A 15694-nucleotide genomic window follows, 5' to 3' on the forward strand; every position below is an offset into this window, starting at 1 on the left:
AACTCCCTTGAAAACTATTTCATTTGTAACATCAACATGGGAGTTAATTAAGTGTAACATAAGTTTGGAAATTTATAAAACAGCAAGACAGGGTCAATTTTATAATGTACACTTAATACACTTACTAACTAAGGGCCAGTGGTGGAACTACATTGACTCTAGAACCCTAAATCCATTTTAAAACTTTAGAAATAACATTAAATTATTATAAAGGAGCCTTAAAAGCTACTTGAATAATTTCAATCGTATATTTCATATTTTAAGAAATAAAGTTATTAAAATTCATTATTTACTAATCTAATACTTGTTATATATATTAAACGAAAAATATTTTATTTATTAACTTAATGTTGTGTCATAATGAATGTGTCATTAGTAAATATAGTGGGGGGGGGGGGGCAATTGTGGAGTCTGGTCGATTCGGGTTTTGTCGTACATGTCGAAACTGTAAGTGTATTGTCCGTCGGTTTTTCGTTGATTTTCCAGCGTGGTAACATCAAAGTCAGTTGACCTAAAAAAAACACGTGTCAGCCTTTCCCTAATTGCGTAATAGAACGGACTTAATGCTAATCAACTGCCTAATTACGTGGCCCTTAGTTTTCTTCATAGACTGAAGGGTGGGGTAGTCTAGATAACGGGTCGGCAACCTGCGGTTCGCGAGCCGCATGCGGCTCTTTTGACGTCGAAATGCGGCTCTCCAGTTCCATGCACAAAGATTTATAGTTATATCTTTTTATTTTCAAAAACTTATTATAATATTATAAAGAAAACCAACTTTAAACGGCATAAAAACACTCATCAGAGAACAGAGGGATTAGGTGAGGTAGAAAGTACAGGGACAGCTGACAGCCGCTTGGGCACCAGGCCCAGCCACACGGCCGTGCTCTGACCACCACAGTTCTATTCTTACCAATGCCAAAAAAGCCGACTTTTTCGAATATCGTCAGATGGGGAATGTTATTTTATACAAAATATGTTTCTCTATCTGTCAGTATGCATACATTTGATCTGAGTAACGTAGTTTTTTAGTTATTAGCTCCCTACGTTTGAGCTGAGCACTGGACAAATTTTACCCTGGGCTATGTGGGATGAAAGATAAGCCCTGTAAGAACCGAAGGCCAGAAGCGACCGATACGGTAATCAAACCGATACACAAGCCAGTTAGCTGGTGGTGTCGAAAAGAAAGAAAAGTAACAGTTATTTGCTTCTAAAGTGGATTGGGATCGGCATATAGTTATATTATTTGATTAAGAATTGTATCATAGAAGATTTAGCTAAAATACTTTAATATGTCTTGTACGAATTTTTAGTATGTTTTTTTTAAGTATAAATACATTTTTATTTTTAAAGCTATTTATTTAAAATCAAAAATCAAATTTATATATATCTAATCCTAATCAAATACCAACATCTATATATATATATAATACTCTTCAGGGAGCCGTTAGAAAATAAGCTGCAAGCGCGCCTAACAGTCCCCTCTCTTCCTCTCTATCGCTACCACCCCCACCCCCTCACATGGTCTGGTGAGCTGTGGTTCACGCTGTTTACATTTGACAATCATAGAGACGAGTTTGGTGACGGCTTTTAGGGGCAGATAATTTAGTTTGAATCGATTTTAAACTTAGAGGAGGTAACTAAGAGGAGGCTGCTTTCACGTGGGGAGGGGGGGGGGGAAGGGGGGGGGTTAGTGTTTTTAAGCAAATATATTCAGTGGCAGCATTGGTACTGCCGAATTCACAAATTATACATTACTGAAAAGTAGAAAAAAAAGAACTAATTAGCAGCGTATGATACGCAGCGGGTCGGCTCTTATTGATATAAAAATGTTAGTGGCTCTTTAAAAACTGGAAACTTTTGTAAATTGTAACTTTTGGCTCTTCCGGCTTAAAAGGCTGTCGACCCCTGGTCTAGATATATGTTTTCCTCATTCCAACGTGTCTTGTATGATCAAATAGCAACGAGATGCATGCTTGTGTATCACTGCCGGTGTGTTGGTTTTGTGTTTGTGCCTCAGTGGTGTTGTGTTGTAAATTAGTCTATATGCTATTTCCCTGTCTTTGGGTGTAAAGGATTATTAAGATGGATGTTTACATAGTGACCTGAATCGAGGCCTATACTACCATTACTGTGAATGTTTGGGTGGTAAATCTTTGTTGTAAATTTAATCTTTGGTGGTTTAGATCAGGGGTCTCCAAACTTCTCAGTCCGAGGGCCGCATTTACTATCAAATTTCAGTTCGGGGGCCAGTTAGTTCCTGGCATGTCTTTGATATTTTTGGTCAAAGTTCCTCAGCCATCACCAACAAACGTTTTTTACGTGGACAAAAAGATCTCCGCGGGCCGGATGAGAGGACATCGCGGGCCGCATTTGGCCCGCGGGCCGTTGTTTGGAGACCCCTGGTTTAGATGGATAATCGGTAGAAACATGAATGACCAAAGAAAAAAACACCACCTGCATATGACTATCCGGAGGTCCTTTAATCATTGCTTCCCACTTATATAAGTCATCTCCACAAACATGTTTATGTCATTAGTATGATCTTTGAATATGATTATATATATATGTATATATATATATATATATATATATATATATATATATATATATATATATATATATATATATATATATATATGTGTGTGTGTGTGTGTGTGTGTGTATTAAAATAAATAGCTTTAAATATATGAAATAATCTCATTTGTTTTTGTGTTGAAAGTGTCTACTATAAACATCAGAGTACTTGCATTTGTTTTGAATTGCTCAAATCTCCCAGTGAACCCATCCTTCATTTTGTTTATAGTAATGCTGAAGTGATTCATGTTAATAGTAGCATTGGTTTCATTACAATAATTTTTTTCCCAGATTTTTCGTAATTAAGTAATTTACCGCTCACCATGTCTTTATAAAAATAGTATTTGTTTTCGAAAAAAAACATTACTTGAAGCAAGGCAAATGCTGGGTTTTCCTTTCCTTTCAGTTTTACATTTAGCTCGTTTAGTTTCTTTATGATATCCACCACGAAGTTGAGTCTGTCATTTCAGAATGGACAATTTAATAAGAAGTTCATTGAAATATTGAGAAATTAAATAGTTTAATAGAATATCTTTATTATTAAATCGTTCATTGCCGAGTGATGCAGCACAATATTTGTATGAGTTTTAAAAATAAAATAAGATAATTATAAATAACGAGCCGGCCCGCGGCATAACATACGCCGCTATTTAGTTGTTGTTTTTTCTACTCTTTAGTAATTCATAATTTGTGAATTCGACAGTACCAACGCTGACACTGAAAATATTTCTTTAAAACACTATAAGTAGCTCGTTAAGGACCATACCCCCCCCTTCCTCCCCCCCCCCCCCCCCAACGTTTAAAATCGTTTCAAACTAAATTATCTGCCCCTAATAGCCGTCACTAAACCCAACTCCACGAAGGTAAACATAGCGTGAACCACATCTCACAAAGACCATGTAGGGGTGGGGATGGTAGGGAGCGCGTTTACAGCTTGTTTTCTAGCGTCTCCCAGAAGAGAATTATATATATAGATAGTGCATGGCGATGAAGAGCCGCAACTTGACATCAGGGGAGCCACATGCGGCTCGAGAGCCGCAGGTTGCCGACTCTGACCTACACCAGGGGTCGGCAACCTTTTGAGACAAAAGAGCCAAAGTTTAAATTTACACAATTTCCCAGTTTTTAAAGAGCCACTAACATTATTTTTCCAATATTCTGGTATTTGATTAGAATTAAGTAAATAATTTTGTTTATTTGAAATAAATACAGTTAAATATGAACTAATATTAATTTATAGAAAAACATGTTTCGCACAAAAAAAAGTGTTTTAGCTAGCTCTGCTATGATTAAGTTAGTTATCAAATAATATAACTATAGGACAATCCCAATCCACTAGCTTTAGAAGCCAACAACTTTGTTTTTCTTTCTTTACGGACACCACTGGCTCAGGAGGTGTCTCCCATAGCCAAGCCCTCAACTCTGACTAACTGGCTTAGATATAGGTTTGATAACTGAATCGGTCGCTTCTATCCTTCGGTTCTCACAGTGCTTATCTTCCACCTTAATTGTTCCCCACAGTCCAGTACCTGGCTCCACCGTAAGATACTAATAACTAAAATACTTCGGTAGAGGGATGTATTCTGAATAAAATAACATTCCCCACTTAAAGATATTCGTAAAAGTCGCCAAGAATGGAATAGTCGACACGGGGCTGGCTACAGCACGGCTGTGGGTTTCAGAAGCGTAGCGACCCTTCCCGGCGCCCGGGGACAAACTTTCGAATTGCACCCTCCCCCTCTCAAACTTTCGATTTGCACCCAACCTCAAACTTTCGATTTGTTTTCCCAACCCATTTTGGCGTCCCCTGAGGTTTGCGCCCGGGGACATATGGCCCCCGCCACCCCCCACCCCCCCTCGCTACGCTTCTGTGGGTCTAAGCGGCTCTCAGGTCTCCATTCACTTTCTACCATACCTATTCTCACTGTTCTCTAATGAGTTTTTTAACCCTATTTAAAATATATTTAAAATATATTTAAAATATATTTAAAATATATTTATAACATATTTAAAATATATTTAAAATATATTTAAAATATTTTTATGAGTTTTGAAAATGAAATAATACAATCATTAATCATTGTGCATGGAACTCGAGAGCCGCACCTTGACATCAAGAGAGCCGCATGCGGCTCGCGAGCCGCAGGTTGCCGACCCCTGACCTACACCAAATGACTAACACAATGTATGAAAAAATATTATTCTCAAGATGGAAACATTAAATTACTCACTGTACACAGTTAACTCCCATATAAAAGACAATGATAAAACAAAGGCCTGTAAGGGGAATTAATTTACGATAAAATTGTTTAATCAATAAAATGTGTAATCCTATATAAATAATACAATGTAAAACAATTTGATTTAAAATGTTGTTTAAGTAAATAAAGTTCAAAACAGAAAATGGATATGTTTTTAATTTTACATAAATATCAGTATTACATATGTAATATTTCTTTTTTAAATCACTTTTAGAAAATTTGAACAACCTTTTGATTACTCAAATACAGACTGTTAATTTATTGTGTGTCCTTAACATCTTTTTTTTTTTTTTTTTTTTTTTTTTTTTATAATTTTCCCTCCACACAGTCTACTCCACTCGAGCAAGGACCTCACTGTGCTAATAGGTCGCTTTTTATTACATGAAAATTACATGAAATAGCATACAATGTACAATCAATTTCACGTCTTGATTCTTGTTTCTTTCTGTCTTTACTTTCTTGCCTTTAGACTTCAGTTTCTTTCTTCAATCTGCTTTTCCGTCTTGATTCTTGTTACTTCCTGTTTCAAAATGTCTTTACTTTCCTTCATTTTATCTTTTCTTGCCTTTCAGTATCTTCAATGATTTTGCTTATTTATTTTCTCCTTTTATTTTGCTTCTTTATTTTCTCTTTATCATTTCTTTTATTGATTCCTATAGAGCAGGGGTTCCCAACCCCGTGCCCGCGGGCGCCATGGCGCCCGCCGAACGATTCGTATGTGCCCGCCTCTCACTATTCGACAGAGACAGAATTTTGTTCATAAACATTATTGAAAGGTTGAAGGGGATGGAAATCGAAAGTCTGAGGGGGGGGGGGGGGTGCATATCGAAAGTTTTGTCCCCGGGTGACGGGAAGGGTCGCTACGCCTCTGGAAGGAGTTTGTCGATTTAAAATAGGTGGTGCCCGCCACCCTACCGATATTTTAGAATGTGCTCTAGAGTAAAAAAGGGTTGGGAACCCCTGCTATAGAGCTTTGAGTATAGGTTCAATGGTGTCGGGACGGAGCATCCTACCTAAGATTGCTCCTAGGACAGGGGTCGGCAACCTGCGGCTCGCGAGCCGCATGCGGCTCTTTTGATATCAAGATGCGGCTCTCCAGCTCCTTGAACAAATACTAATAATCTTAATAAAAAAATAAAATATTTGAAATTTAAAAAATGTTGGTAGCTCTTTAAAACCAGGGAAATTTTGAAATTATTAACTTTTGGCTCTTCCGCTTCAAAGGGTTGCCGACCCCTGTCCTAGGAAGGCGTCGTCTAGCTGAAAAGAATTGATTATTGGCCACTCGTACATTGGAGCCACCATAGTACAAGTGCTGGGTGACTCTTCTAGAGAGCTATGTGCAATCGAGGGATGTGTGGGCGCAGCACCACACGATCTTTTGCATTCGATGCCTCGATGACCAGCTTCTCAACCCGGGCAGCCAGGGGCTGGCGGCGGGGTTGGCTGCCGACCAAATAAAACGATCAAAATAACAAATGTTTCCCCATAATAGTTGCAGCCCATTGCATAAACAACGTCACAATTTCAATTATAGGAAAATAAAATTTATTTTTTTAAAGTGCCGTAAAAATACACTGCCTCAGAATGTAAATAGCATTTTTATATTTCAAGTACTTATTTAATTATTTATTGTACAAACTTGAATTGTTTACACGTTATTTATGCATTTTTAAATATTTTCTTTGACAGTGAATGTTTTGAGTTTCTGTTTGTTATAAAATGATGTTCTTTTAGTTAACTCCCTTGAGCATAATTTTTGTTGTTGTAACATAAACATGGGATTTAATAAAGTGTAATATAAGTTTGGTAATTTATAAACGGCAATACACGGCAATTTTCATACTATATTTTCAATACACTTAATAAATCAGACCTAGTGGTGTACTACACTGACTCTAGAACCCCTAAAACTATTTTAAAACTCTAGGAAACACATTTAAATTATTTTTAAGGGGCCTATAAAGCTACTTGAATAATAAACAATAAAATGATAAAACAATGTTTATTTACTAATGTAAGACTAGTACTAGTAATCATCTGTACACGAGTACACATTTTCAATAAAACAATAACTATATCACATGACGACTTTTAAGGACCTTCAGTTAATTATAGTACGCGCTGTGAAATAGTGTGTTGCATTTAATTAAAAAGATAATGTAACTTGTTTAAAAAAAAACTTTCTGCATAACCATACGATAATTAAATATCATTAATTGCATTCAAATTAAAAACGTAGAACGGGTTTCTGTCAGGAAAGTATAACAACCTGAATTTAACCTAGCTAATGACAAAATTTAGTGTCGACCTACACTTAAACAAGATATATAACATGTACATGAAACAGATTTAACCAGATTTAACCATGAAACTATACCTACATATTCCCGTCTCGCTATTGGATGTTATTTGAATGGTCAGTGAATGTGTACCCTATTAATGTTCGAATTGTAAAAGTTTGAATGTAACACAAACTAATGTCTTATATAATCTAACTACACCTGTTATAGAATGTCACGCTATCCAAACTATGCGCAGGGAAGTTTATGAATACATTTATTTTAAACCTAATAGTATTTGTTAATTTATTAATTTTGTAAATAAAGTTACTTCAATTATTTTTGTATATCTTTTGTAATGAATCTGCCAAAATAATGCCATTCTTAAGAGAAAAAAAAACATAATTTTACCATTCAGAAAGGTGATCTAGATAAATGTTACAAATTAACAAAAAACTACCACCTCTCCTCTACCCATATATTAGTCGAATTGGAGTTCCCTTACGCCGTCTCACTGACCCACGGCTACCCCTCATGTGCTGTATATTTTAACTTAAATATTATTAACACAATGTTGGAACTGCAAACAGTAAGTTGTATTTAAATATTCAACAAAATTCGTTCACACACCAATATAAAGTATAATCCAATGAGCAATTCAACAATCCCGCTGCTGTCAGAAAATTACCAAAACTGTTCTGGCGAAACATAAGGCTATACGTTTCTAAGATAATTGAATCAATGAATCGCAACGATTATGTAATTAAATTGACGATGTATTAAAAATTTATAAATGGTCAAATTTCGACTGCACACAGTTAACTCCCATATATAAGTCAATGAAAAAACAAAGGCATATAAGGGGAATTAATTAAAATTTAAATTGGCTAATTAATAAAATATGTAAGCCTATATAAAGAATACAATGTAGAACAATTTAAGTTAAGGTAATATTGCCTTTTAAAAATTTCAATAAAAAATATAATTCTTTAACTTTTGAATATATATCATAATTAAATACGTAATATTTATATTTTAAAATACTTTTAGAAAATTTGAACATTTTTTTAATAAGTTAAATACCGACTGTAAAGAATGTTAATAGGTCGCTCACAAATCGCATTGGTTACCGCAATTTGTCTGTTCAGTTGAACTTTTTAAAATTTGATATGAAATACACGCTATAATTTATCAGTAACGGTTAAAGTAGTTGAATGATACAATTGACTTAAACATTTTCAGATTTAACTCTAACTCAACAACTACATGAAGAATGTCCAGCAAAGTGCAAGCTGCAATAAACTCGCCACATCAAGAGGAAGACAAAACCTCAATGAATATATTATCATAAATTAATTCATTAGCGACCAACATATTTTTTTCCCAAAATACACAGAGCTGAAACCTGGTACATTTCCTCGGGCTGTTTTGATGTCAGCACATTGTACAACACGACGAAAACACCGTCTATAAACAATGCACTTCTCACTACATAAAAAAGACAAAACGAGACTCTTCGATGGGTCCCTCCAAATCTCATCAATGATACACTTATTCAAGCAGTAGGACTCCCCGTAAAAAAGAAACCACCCCTTCGTAAATTTTTCTCACCAACAACCGCAGCATCACTATCCACACTAACAAGCCAGCAACCATCCCACGTACATTAAACTATTAAAATAAAGCAGCAAATATTCTAATCGCAAACGAAATGAGGAGAAAATTGCGTAAAACCTGCTCTTCCATTTTGCACTGGACGAACCGTCACCATCTAACACACCCAGCTATACAAAACATGGCATATCGACATCAATAACAACTGTGAACGTACCACCCACTCAAGGGAAATCACTCTCAGAAAAGACAACTACAACAGGAACAACAAGTGCATTGAAGTCAAACCTCATTGACGGCAGAGACACAACAGTTCAAATAACCATAGCAAACACATAAACCCCAGATGAAGCGGCTGCCTTAATCACGCAACCAGATACGGTAAGAATTAAAAGCAGTCACTACAGTGAAACTGACATCATCTAACGAAATTGGCATCAACCAAATCCACTAACCCTCAGCATAAATAATTGAGATCTGCAGGTTTTGTTACAACATATTTAGAAATAACCGCGACTTCGTAACAAAAAAAAAATAAAGCAAATTCAAAAAGAACAAGATACACAGACTAATTTGTTGTCATCTCTGTTTTCTGGTGTAAGTAAAGTAAAGTTTCCCTTTTCAAACCTGGCGGTCTATGGGGCAAGTGAAGTAGAGTTCACTTGTTTCTGTGACCTCGGCATATGAAGAGATAGTGTGGTCAGCACTATGCCCAGCCGCCTTTACTTTCCCTAACTTGAGTTAGGTACCCATCAGAGCTGGGTTGACTCAGGGACGGTCTACTGATTAAACCCGGATTCGAACTCGATACTTTCGGGTTAGTAGTCCAGCTCTCTACCGCTAGACCACTCCGTCCCATGTTTTCTGGTGTGACGTAGTAGTAATATTGGCCGCCATCGCCTACTTTATTGTACATTTCCACCCTGTGAAAATTCGGCACGTCCTTGTAAAAAAAAAGACATGCCGTGGTGCAAATTTAGCTCTTATGTATCACAATTTCTGTGTGCTTTATCACTTGATGCAGGAACATTTTAATTTGATTATATTTTTATGGTCATAATTTAGCGTTCGTCTAATAGTAGTAAGTTGTTAAGTTTCCACTAAGTGATACGATTTTGTTTGTAGTGTGTTAATTGTTAAGTGTTGCCTAGACTACTCTCTCATCACTATATTGAAGAGTTTGAGATAGGTGTTCCACTCTGTTGATGTTCGTGTCAGTTGGGGCGTAAATTCTGTCTAGTCTGAATTCATAATTTTGCCTTCGTGGGTTGTCTGTCTATTGTATGGATAGCGTGTTCTGTAGATGTCGGCTAGTTTGAAGTGTGCTTTTTACGTTGATACTAAAAAGTTTGTCCGCGGCCAATCGAATAACATTTTCTGTTCCTACAAAATTAGAATCCCCAGCTAAGATAATGTTATGTGTATATTTACTGATAAAACCATTAAACAAATTTGGAAAAATATAACTTTCAGGATTTTCACACTTATGAAGTTAGTTTGTCATCACTTTATAGGTCAGCCTCAATAAACTCAATGCACCAACTAAACTGGTACGAATTTACCGCTGTTAGAAAAAAACAGTTGCCCATGACACCAGTTAGAACAGTATAAATCACTAAGGATAATGTGACATTTTTTGGTTCTTGGTTCATCTTGGTTATATATATATATATAATGTAATATAAAATATACCAGAAAATGATAATAATTTTAATATTTATAGTGACTCTAGGCTCACACTGTCGACAGTGTAGCTTTGTTATTGTATTGTGCATAGTTAAAACATAAACACGTTATGTTTATTTGTGTTTGTCAAAATAAAATAAAATATAGATTCTAATAGGTTTTATTTAATTTTATTTTTACTAAAATATTTTTTTTTTTTTTTTTTTTTTTTTTTTTTTTTTTTTTTTTTTTTTTTTTTACTAAAATATTATAAATCTAGAAGTTAAGAGCTAAAATACAAAATGCGGTGTTAACGAAGTGTAATGTGACTGTTATTTATAGGCATATAATGTGTAGCATCTTAAAGGTTCGTGTATAAGCTAGACGATACATATTTTATGCGTCAACGAGTATAATTACAAAAAATATCATTATTAATAATAAATACATATTTTGCAAAGTAAACTGATACTATTTTATTTTTGTTTGTGATGTCTGCATGTTTTCAGGTTTAGATTAATTTAAGGAATGTACTTGTAAGTTGTTTCCCTTGTTAAAATATTTTATGAAAATGATAGTTCGAGGTCATTTAATATGTGTTTAGCAGTTGCGAAACATAGTTTTGAACAGAAATAAAACCTTATTTTTTATTACGTACTTGTTTTGTGTAACATTTTTGTCCCAAAAATCAACTTTTATGCTCGCGTGCGGAATGGGTGTAGAGGGGGTGGGTTAGGTTCGGGTCATTGTGGATGTCCACATGTTGAATTTTTTTATCAACAAAAAAAGAATTACATTTTAAAAAAAAACATTAAAAAAACACTGCACGTAAAATGTAGCTTACACAATAATAAATCGACAGTTTTCGTGTTGAATACATGCCTCAGGAATGTAACTGTATATCAAACCACTAAAATAAAACGAAGTGACTACTCGGAAGAAGATTGTTCTCCCCAACGTCTCCACTTAGTCGGTAAAAGATAGCTCTGCGCATGCGCAGTGACCTAGGGTTAGGGCTAGAATGAGGATTAGAGATAGGATTAGGGTTATGGATAGGATTAGGGCTAGGGTTAGGGATAGGGTTGTGTTAGGGTTCTGCGGTTGTAAACACACGCATGCGCATGCGCAGTACCATTGAAAACAACGCCGCGATGGCAAGTCGTAGTTTCTCTCCATTGCGCATGCGCATCTTATTCCGGCTAGCATCGGCCACAATAAAAACCGGAGATTTTTTTTTTTCAATCGGGATGGGAGTGGGGGAGGGGCAGTGACCGCGGCAATTATCTAAAACATTTCACGATATTTCATTTAAACATTTTTTTAAACATTTCAAACAATTAAAGCATACGTTTGAAATACAAAGAAAATACAAACTTATACATAACATCTCCTTTTTTAAATAAAAATACAATATGCACATTATAATTTTAGCTAGAATTAAAAAAAAAATATTATAATATTAATAGCAATGCTATAACTGAGTACTTAGTTTAAAAGGGAGAATTTTTTTTAAAGAAAAATCTTTTATGTCTACTGCACATATTATAACTGATCTCTGATAAATGTTTTAATTCTATTTAAAGTTGTTTTTCTCTACATTATGATATTTGATATGAATTTTGAAAATGAAATAATAACACTATTAATATTTGTGCAAGGAGCTGGAGAGCCGCATCTTGACGGCAAGGGAGCCGCATGCGGCCAGCGAGCTGCAGATTGCCGACTCCTGGTTGAGTCCAATGATACAAAGTTAATTAAAAATAGTTTTATCCAAAAATGTATATATATATATATATTTTGGGTAATACTGACTAGCCTGCAGCATTTTTAAAATGAAAGATTGTTCTTTAAAAAAAAATTCTCCCTTTTAAATTAAGTACTCAGTTATAGCATTGCTATTAATATTATAATAATTTTTTTTTTAAATACTAGCTAAAATTATAATGTGCACGTCTTCTTCGGCTGGTCTAATTGTATAGTTCAAAGTTATTGCATAACAGAAATGAAAAGTATGGTATTTAGACACATATCAACACAACACAATCAACATAATCAATTGTAAAAAATAAAAACAAAGTTCTTGGTAAAAATATTTAATATTGTTTATTTATCAGAATTAGACAACAGATGTTGCGACGTCACATTTTTGCTTTATAAAAAAGGAATGTTAGAAAACGAATTTTAGACGTTATTTCGCGTTTTAGATAACTGTTTTAATAAATTGTAATAGTTTAGACAAGATTTTGGAAAAATATCGATGTTTAAAACAAAATTCAACTGCAATTTTGAGGGGGGGGGGGGTTGTAGGTTGAGGTGTGACGTCATTTTAGGGGGGGGGGGGTCTGGTTTTTGTGACGACGTGTGACGGAGGGGAGGGGGGGGGGGTAATAATCGTCAAAAAAGCGTGGCGCCATTTATGGATGACCCCTTTATTGTGATGGAAGCATGGTCGAGTCGGCAAAAGCTCATGGTTGATAAATTCGAAAAAAAGTCTCGAGTTCAAACCCTTTGGCAGATAAGGCTCGATCCCTCCCAACTCTAAAAATTAAGAACGAAGACGAAGAAGATATACAAATTGAAACCATACGCTAAATAATGACCAGGGGTATGTGCAGAACATATTTGCACGTGAGTGATTTACTGGTTATATCAGTTTGTGATGTTCGTGTGTAAGTAGGTGTTTTGGACTTCATTTTACGCTTGCACTAATGCTGTGTTTCTCTGAAGAACACTTCGTGTTCGATTAAGTCTCTGATGTTTGCAACTAGCTTCATGCCGACGAAGGAACTCCATATCTTTTTTGGTGTCTTCCGAATGACTCGTCTCAAAACGATGTTAAAGTTTTAAAGGTTTCATAGACTCATGACTGAGTAAAACGTTGCACAGAAGCCATTGTTTTTCTCTATTTCATTTCATGTGATGTTTGGAAAGCCGAATTTCAGATATTCTTCTAAATATTTTTTATTACTAGGGATTAGTCTACCATTTCGCGACTTCACCCCCTGCCCCCATAAGGGAATCTTCGCGCGAGGGGTCGGATCCCCAGTTTTAGAACCAATGTTTTAAACAATTTAATTATTTTCAGAAAAAATTAAACAAAAATGTAAGGAATAATACAATACATTTAAATTCACCTCCATCGAGTGTTCAAAATTTTGATTATAGAAAAATCAAAGCTATTTATTTAACGTGTCTCTAATATAAACTAGAATTTTAAGTAAACTACGTGTTTTAAATATTTTATGAATAAGTTAAAACTGTTTAATTTATTAACATACCATATTCAATTTTATAATACGTTTGTTAATATCATATTTAAATACTAAATTTTGCGAGTTTATTTTTTATAATACAGTTTTTGTTATTTAACTCCCTTGATCAAGCATTTCTAATGTAACATTAACATGGGAGTTAATTAAGTGTAACATAAGTTTGGTAATTTATAAAACAGCAACACAGGGTCAATTTTATAATGTACATTTAATACACTTACTAACTAAGGCCCAGTGGTGGAACTACATTGAATCTGGAACCCTAAAACAATTTTAAAACTCTAAAAACACATTTAAATTATTATAAAGGAGCCTAAAAAGCTATTTAAATAATTTCAATCGTACATTTCTTATTTAAAGAAATAAAGTTATTAAAATGGGTTATTTACTAATCTAATACTAGTTATATATATATATATATATATATATATATATATATATATATATATATATATATATATATATATATATTAATAGAACAATATTTTATTTTTTTTACTCAATGTTTTAGTGTTTTAATGAATGTGTCATTAGTAAATATAGTGGGGGTTGGTGGGGGGGAGGGGGGGGGGGGAGGGGTAATCGTAGAGTTTTGTCGATTCGGTTTTGTCGTACATGTCGAAACTGAAAGTGTATTGTCCGTCGGTTTTTCGTTGATTTCCCAGCGTGCTAACATCAAATTCAGTTGAGCTAAAAAAATAATCACGTGCCAACCCTTCCGTAATTGCGTAATAGAATGGACTTTTTGCTAATCAACTGCCTATTTACGTGGCCCTTATGTTTTGGTAGAAATATGCTATAGATATTGACTTGCATCTTAATGTGGTAGAAAGGATTTAGATAGTCATCCTTAGACAGGTCTACGGTGATTATAGTTCCTAAAGGGGTTGGGCTATTGGTTTACACTGCAACGCAAAAGTAAACATGTATTGTTATAGATCATGCACACATTACTTTATTTATATTATATACATATCACATACAAAGTGTTTATGTTTTTTGTTACTATTAGATTTGAATATTAAATGTTGCTAGTTTTTTTGTTTAAAGAATAATTTTAGTTTAAGTTAACTCCCTTGACACCATGTTTGATAAAGTAACATCAACAAGGGAGTTAAGTGTTATAAAAGTTTGGTAATTTATAAAAGAGCAATACACGGCCATTTTCATATTATACATTAAATACATTTACTAACTAAGGCCCAGTGGTGGAACTAAAATGACATTAGAACCCCGAAACAAATATTTTAAACACCTTTTAAGTACAATATACTATAAATTATATATCAGGCAGGTATATAACCCCCCTCCCTCCGCATATGTTTTGATAATATTTTTACAATAAAAATCTTGTCAAAATGAGCAAACTGGTGCGACACAGTTGATTGTGTAAATATCTAGAGGATACCGTTGTTGGGTCACTGTCAAGATGTTATTGTTGATTGTGTGGCTATCTAGATTTCACTGTTGGTTGTTTGATTATCTAGCTAGATCAGTGGTTCCCAAACTTTTTCGGGTGGCGACCCGCTTTTATATACGTAAGTGACCCGTGATCAACAAAGAATTAAAAAGTCGACATTAGTAAGAAAATTCTAGTATACTTTCAATATGAATTATTCTTGACAACTGTATTTATACGATGAGTAAAATTACATGCTTTTAACTAGCCTCAACGTTCGCGGTTGAGATTTTGTTACGCCGCAGTTCGTTTTCAAGAGATTTAAGATGCTCACAATCCTCTTTCAGATATTTATTTATCTCACAATCAGATCCATCTACCACACTGCAGAGTTTCTCAGTCATGGCATTATGTCCAATATTTTTGTTCTCACCAGTTCTGCAGTTTTGATAAAAATGCCCCAAGATTATCACGAAAAGAGATAATCTTCGTTAATTTTCCCTAAAGCTTCATATTAAGCTTATGTTGATGTTCGAATATATCTGCTAGCGCGATACTCTCTCCAACCACTATTTGTCGTTGAAGTATATCAAAAGGTCTTGTTTTCCTTGCACTTCCAAGAACAAC

This window comes from Physella acuta, unplaced genomic scaffold, assembly GCF_028476545.2.
Source record: "Physella acuta isolate Inbredline_101_S28 unplaced genomic scaffold, ASM2847654v3 ptg000311l, whole genome shotgun sequence".
NCBI lineage: Eukaryota > Metazoa > Mollusca > Gastropoda > Physidae > Physella > Physella acuta.